We start from the raw sequence: 6503 nt of genomic DNA, 5'->3' as shown, positions 1-6503 counted from the left end.
ACAAGGGATAACACCCCAAAATATGGACCCATTTTCCATGCTACCTTTATTGGCCCAGCAGCTGCCGAGAACAAAGGTCACATCTCCCAATACCTGGCAAACAAACGCAGTATTGCCTCACAAACTGATTGCTTCTCTGAGGTACCCACCAGTGTATCTGGGGAGAAGCTTCAAGACAAGTTGAGGAGTGGCTGTCTTTCTATGAGACTGGAGAGAGTCCACAAAAGAATATGGGTGTCCTGAAGGAGGCAATGGTTCAGGCAGAGGAAGTGGCTGCTGAGATTACTAGGAAGTTAGAGAAACAGGAGAAGAAACCCTTGAAGAAGGAAAAGAAACGGCTGGCTGCAATTGCCCTGCCATCTTCAGAAGACATCAGGAGTACTCGGGAGGACAGTAGGGAGACAAGTGCAAGACCCCAAAACAGGAAAAAGCAAAAGCCCCAGGAGGCTCCTTAGGAGAATGGAATGGAAGACCCATCTGTCTCCTCCAAACCCAAGAAAAAGAAATCTTTTTCCAAGGAGGAGCTGGTTAGTAGTGATCTTGAAGAGACAGCTGGAAGTGTAAGTCTTCCCAAGAGGAAGAAATATTTCCCCAAAGAGGAAGTAGTTAGTGACCCGGAAGAGTCAGGAAACAAGAGTGCCCCAAGAAAAAGAGGAAATTCTCTTCCAAGGAGGAGCCACTCAGCAGTGGACCTGAAGAGGTTGCTGCCTGCAAGAGCAGCGGCTCCCAGAAAAAGAAAACGCTCCGAAAGCTATCCCAGCAAAATCGGAATGGACATTTCCCTGGTGGGACGTAACTTGCAGAGATATTTCCCAACCCATCCCCTGTAGTCCAATAAAAACAAAAGCAAATTCACGAGGGAAAAAAAAAAGACCCCTTACAAAATATCGAGAGAAACTCATCTTCCTTATCCTTGTTCTTGTCTACATTCTGACATGTACTCAAACGAGAACGGACACCACTACCTCAAAAAGCTGTGCAAAACCTCAGGTAAACTGAACTACCCTTCTTTAATTCTCTAAAATTCTTTCTACAATTACCTAGTTTGTCTCAACGTAAGTAGGAGGGTTAGTTTTTAGAAAAGAAAGCAAGTCAAGAGTGAAAACTAAAAAAGGGCTTTATCATTACGGACTCTACTTACCGAAGGAGAAGCCTGTGTAGTGGAGGCTCAACGTCGACCGCACCTTCCTTACGTACACACGCACGCACTACGCACACAGGCACGCACGCACGGACTCTGATACGCAAACGTGCGTGTGCCTGGGCTTTGAAACTAAGTATCCTTCTTCCTCCCTGCTGGAGATTTTAACTTGTTAGGTGATTCCTATCTCCCAACAAGTGCCCTAGGATAAAGAGAGCAAACTTTTTTTTTGAAGAATAGTTGATTTGCAATGTTGTGTTAATTACTGCTATACAGCGAAGTGATTCAGTTATACATATATATATATATTTTTGTTGTTGTTGTTGTTGTTGTTGTTGCGGTACGGTACGTGGGCCTCTCACCGCCGCGGCCTCTCCCGTTGCGGAGCACAGGCTCCGGACGCGCAGGCCCAGCGGCCATGGCTCACGGGCCCAGCCGCTCAGCGGCACGCGGGATCCTCCCGGACCGGGGCACAAACCCATGTCCCCTGCATCGGCAGGCGGACCCCCAACCACTGCACCACCAGGGAAGCCCTATATATTCTTTTTTTTTTAATATTCTTTTCCATTATGGTTTATCATAGGATATTGAATATAGGTCTCTGTGCTATACAGTAGGACCTTATTTACCCATTCCATATATATAAAAGCTTGCATCTGCTAACCCCAATCTCCCACTCCACCCCTCCCCAAACCCCTCCCCCTTGGCAACCACCAGTCTGTGAAGACAGCCAACTTCTTTTAGGTAACACCCCCTTTTCAGAGGCACCCCATGTCCAATGAGGAGACAACTCTGCAGGGCCCTCCCAGCTCCAGAGTTCATCATAGCTGTTACTCCAACATAGCCTAAGGTCTCCCTCTACCGTTTCCTGTACTCTTCGCTTTGTCACAGATATTGATCCCAAGGGTACTACCCTGTACACAGATCTCTGTCTCAGAAGCTGGAAAACACAATAATGCTAGAAGTGGTCCAAGGAAACAGACTGGATCACCTATTGGCAGCAGGCAGAGTACTAATATCTCTCGGCATGCAGCAACAGTGAAATTTGTTAAAACTTTTACTGTTAGGAACTGGTATTGCTGGAAGGGGAGGCACTGATGGAAGTAATGTATCAGGCAATTAAAAAGCACATCAAAATATTATTTATAAAGGCAAAGGAAATGGATTACTATTTTGAGAGAAATTGATGATTTGGAGAAAAAAATTGAAAGACTGAAACAAATAAATTCAAAGAGGTCCTCCTTGACAATATATAAAGAGACTCTGATCTTATACAGCCAGGGGACAGGCAAATCAAATTTAATCATAAAAACAGCAGAAACCCAAGCAGAAACAGCAGAAAGTTGAATATTTATCCTCAACAAGTTTGCTGTACCAGTAGGGATTCCATATAAAATATGGAGAGCTATGGATTTGGGTAATAGAACATATTGTCCCTATGAGCAAAACAGAGGTATTGAGAGTGTTTCTCAATCTATGCAAACAGAATAAAATAATGACTGATGATCAGGAATCTAAGAGTGGTCACCCCAATAAAAAGTTGTAACACCTTGCCTAATTTCTGAATTCAAGCCAATTTTCAGACCCAGACCCACATACTGAAGCTGTCAAGTTTTCAGAAGGAAGAACCTTGCAACACTATGGCAAGGATATGAGGCCATTATTCCCTGTTTCTTATTCAAAGGAACCCATAGCCATTGACTTCAGGAACATACAGGGGGGAAAGCAGAATGCCCACAAGATATTGGAGACACAAGGTCCAAACTGGCATTGACAACAAAGGACTCAAAGCATTATCAAACCCTTTTGTTAGAGTGGGGTTTATGGAGGCAAGGCAATAAATGGAATCTTGGCCAAGTCTGGCTCATGGTGTGTCCACTTCGTTCATGAACACACTTAATAGTAATTTTCCTACCCCAAAATAATGTAATATGTCCCCAAATATAAAATCTAATGGATATACTTGGTAGTTGGCAGGTCCCGCATTGACTCCTTATCCTGTGAGGTAAGAACTATCATAGTAAGAAGGTCAAGTGGTAGCCTTCTAAAGCACCCCTCCCCCAGCCAAAATAGAAAAATTAAAAAGAATATCTTATCTTGGAGGGAATATAAGAGGTTAATGTTATTCTTGGGGTGGTGATGCCCATTATATCTCCACTTTATTCATGTCTCTAAAAATGCCAGATGGATTCTGGAGGATGGCATTGACCCCTGCCATGTCAACCACATAGCAATCCCAATTGCAGTTGTGTGGAATGAGGAATCTTTGCTAGATCATCTTAATACAGCTTCAGGATATAGTATGCAATCAGTGATCTTGCAAATATATTCTTTTCCCTCCCTATCAAGAAAGAAGATTAGAAATAGTATTTCTAAGTATTCATTTAAAACAGATTATAGTATACCTTTACTGCCAGAGACCTATGATAACACTACTGTCCTATAACAAATTGTGCAAGGGAAAGTGGACTGAGTGGAAATCCCACAGATAGATGACTTCATCTGAATGAGACCAGGTGAACAAGAAGTAGCAAGGAAGTTGGAATCCTGGGAAGACAAATACACTGCAGAGGATATGAGATGATCCCTACAAATATTTGGAGGCTGACTATATCGGTGAGGTTTGAAGCAAGTCTGGAGTTCTGGTGCATGCCAGGGCAACCTCTCCAATGTAAAAGATAAATTTTTGCATTTTGTACCTCCCACCATTGAGAATTAAGTGTAATACCTCTTTAGTCTCTTGAGTTTTAGAGGGTTTAGAGTTTTGAGTTCCATCTCTGGGAATACTGTTTTGATCCATATATCAGGTGACAAAATGCTCCCAACTTTGAGTAACACCTAGGAGGAATGTGCTTGAAGACTGTGGTGCATGCCAGTATGACCATACGACTCAGTACAGTAGTATTGAGGTATCTGCGTTTAGGAAACGAGATGGTGTGCAGTTAATGACAAGTCCTAAAAAAAGAATCACTGGCACAGACTACTAAAATTCTAGGTAAAGGCCATGCTCTCTGTAGCAGAGAATTATATACCTTTCGAAAAGCAGAGGTGGGGAGAGGAAGGGAGAAGTTTCTTGCAAGAACCTAGCTTATATGGTTTGCAGGGCTGGCTAGGAAAGCCAGAAATTCATAGGCCAGCCCATCAGGAAGAGTAGTTCAAAACTTTCAGGCAGGACCTGAGGCTTTGGTCCACAGGAAGAGTTTCTTCCTCAGGGAAATCTCAGTTCTGCTCTTAAAGCCTTGGATTGGTTAGATCCAGCCCACCCAGATTGTCTAGGATAATATCTTTTACTTAAAGTCAGCTAATTGTAGATGCTAATTACGTTTACAAAATACTTCCAAAGCAACACCTAGATTAATATGTGATTGAATAACTTGGGACTGTGGCTTAGTCCAATGGAAATAAACTGACCATCACACCTGGCTTTTTCCAGGCCCACTCCCTTATCAGGTCAAGTGTGTCTAGCAGCAGTCCATTGTAGTATAGAAGGGGTTCATTCAGGATTACACATGAGTAGGGTGGGAAAGCATCTGCAGATGGCCAGGACCTCCATGTCATCCACCACTGTCTTATCAGTGACTCGCCTTTAAGTGGACTTGGCCACTCAGTCCCATTCAGAGGTGGCCCTAAGAAACAACAACGAAGGGAAATTCTCTCAATGGATAGATATTTGATGGTTAACCTGGCCATCCACTTTGTGTAGGAAGAGAAGTGTACATTCTAAAGAATGTATATAGACTTATAAACACTGGTGAATGGCTTGGCTGGGGGATTAGGGGCTTGGAAAGATTCAGATGGGAGGACAATGAAGTCTGTGGAATAGGCATCCTGAAAAATAGGCGTAAACTGTGTGGATCTTTGCATCACATGTTGACACCCATTAGAAAACATCCACTCTTGAAAAGGCACTAAACAACTAAATAGATTGACTAGGTCAGTTGCTATCATTCAGAATTTGTCCAGCAGCCAACTCACTACTGGCACAATAGACCCATGAGCTGGATAATCATGGTTACCAAGGATGTTTGGGTCTAAGAACATGGGTTCCCTCTCGTCACTGCTGCTGCTAAAATGTCCAACCGCTGGCAACCAAGACTGATGCTAGTTCCTCAATATGGCACCATCCCTGCAGGAGTGCAAATAGCCACTTGGTGGTAGATTAACTCCATTAGACACATTCTACTCTGAAAGGAGCAGCAACTCTTTTTGATTGTCATTGATACATGTACTGGGTATGGTTTTGCCTTTCCTCCCAGAAGGACCTAATTTAGCACCACTATTCAAAGACTAATGGAATGTTTGGTTTACTGACACAGGATGCTAAATAACTTTGCATTAAAGCCACTTTACAACACAGTGGTTCTGATATGGGCATATTGACACAAAATCCAGGTTCCTATCCTACGCTGTACCACTTTAAAACTGCCATCTTTCCAGTGATTGCCCTCATCTGAATAGAGTCACATTGTTCAAGGTCATACCCCTTTCTCGGGGCAGCCTCCATTCAGTGACCAGTCAGTGTAGGACTATAAAGACCCATGGGTTGGCTGAAACCTCTATTGTTATTCATCACAGTCCAACTTCTCCCTCTGCCTAGTCTTGCTTTATTCACTCCTTTTTCACCATTGCTGACCCCAAGAGTAACACTGAATATCATTGCTACATGTAAAGTTCTATTTCATTATCTCCCTGCTGGAAAACTCAGTCTGCTACAGCAGATTATATGAAACTGTATAGTTTACTTTCAAATAAAAGCAAACTGGTCACTTAGCTTCAAAAAGAGATCTTATGTTTTCTTAATACAAAAAAAGTAATAATGATAATAAAAAAGGAGGGCATGAAGAAACATTTGGAGGTGATGGATTTGTTTATGGCATGGATTGTGATCATGGATTCAAAAAAGATCCTTATAATTTAAAATAAAGAATTCCTTTATTTAAAAATAATTAGCTAATATCTTTGTTGTGGTACTTGTCTATAGACATAGATGAGCTATTCTCTTAGTAGACATTAAAAAGACCATGTAATCTTTTATAAATAAAATAACTTGTAAAATATTACCTAAAATAATGTGTTAGTTTCGTAAGGAGTAAATTATCAAATTCTTGGATTTAAAGCAAATGTACACATTAATTTAGAATCTACTAGTGCTAGAACTGGAGTTACCCAGAAGTCTAGTCTAAGCCGTTAAGCATCTCATACACACACACACATACACAGAAATAAAATCCCTACAAAAATAAAAACAGTTAAAATTTGTTGAATACATAATATATATCAGGTGATATCATCCAAGATTGTTAGATACATTATATAATTTATTTCTCAGGGTACCTATTAAGTATATGAACTATTACCAATA

The 6503-nt window shown here is 41.6% G+C and overlaps 1 pseudogene; it reads left to right on the top strand.

Moving 5' to 3' along the window:
- Positions 1–230: 230 nt before the first annotated feature.
- Positions 231–796, top strand: LOC116753935 (annotated as a pseudogene).
- The last annotated feature ends 5707 nt before the right edge of the window (positions 797–6503 follow it).

The sequence above is a fragment of the Phocoena sinus genome, chromosome 5 (genome assembly GCF_008692025.1).
Source record: "Phocoena sinus isolate mPhoSin1 chromosome 5, mPhoSin1.pri, whole genome shotgun sequence".
NCBI classification, from domain to species: domain Eukaryota; kingdom Metazoa; phylum Chordata; class Mammalia; order Artiodactyla; family Phocoenidae; genus Phocoena; species Phocoena sinus.
This window is presented reverse-complemented; position numbering and strand designations above follow the sequence as displayed.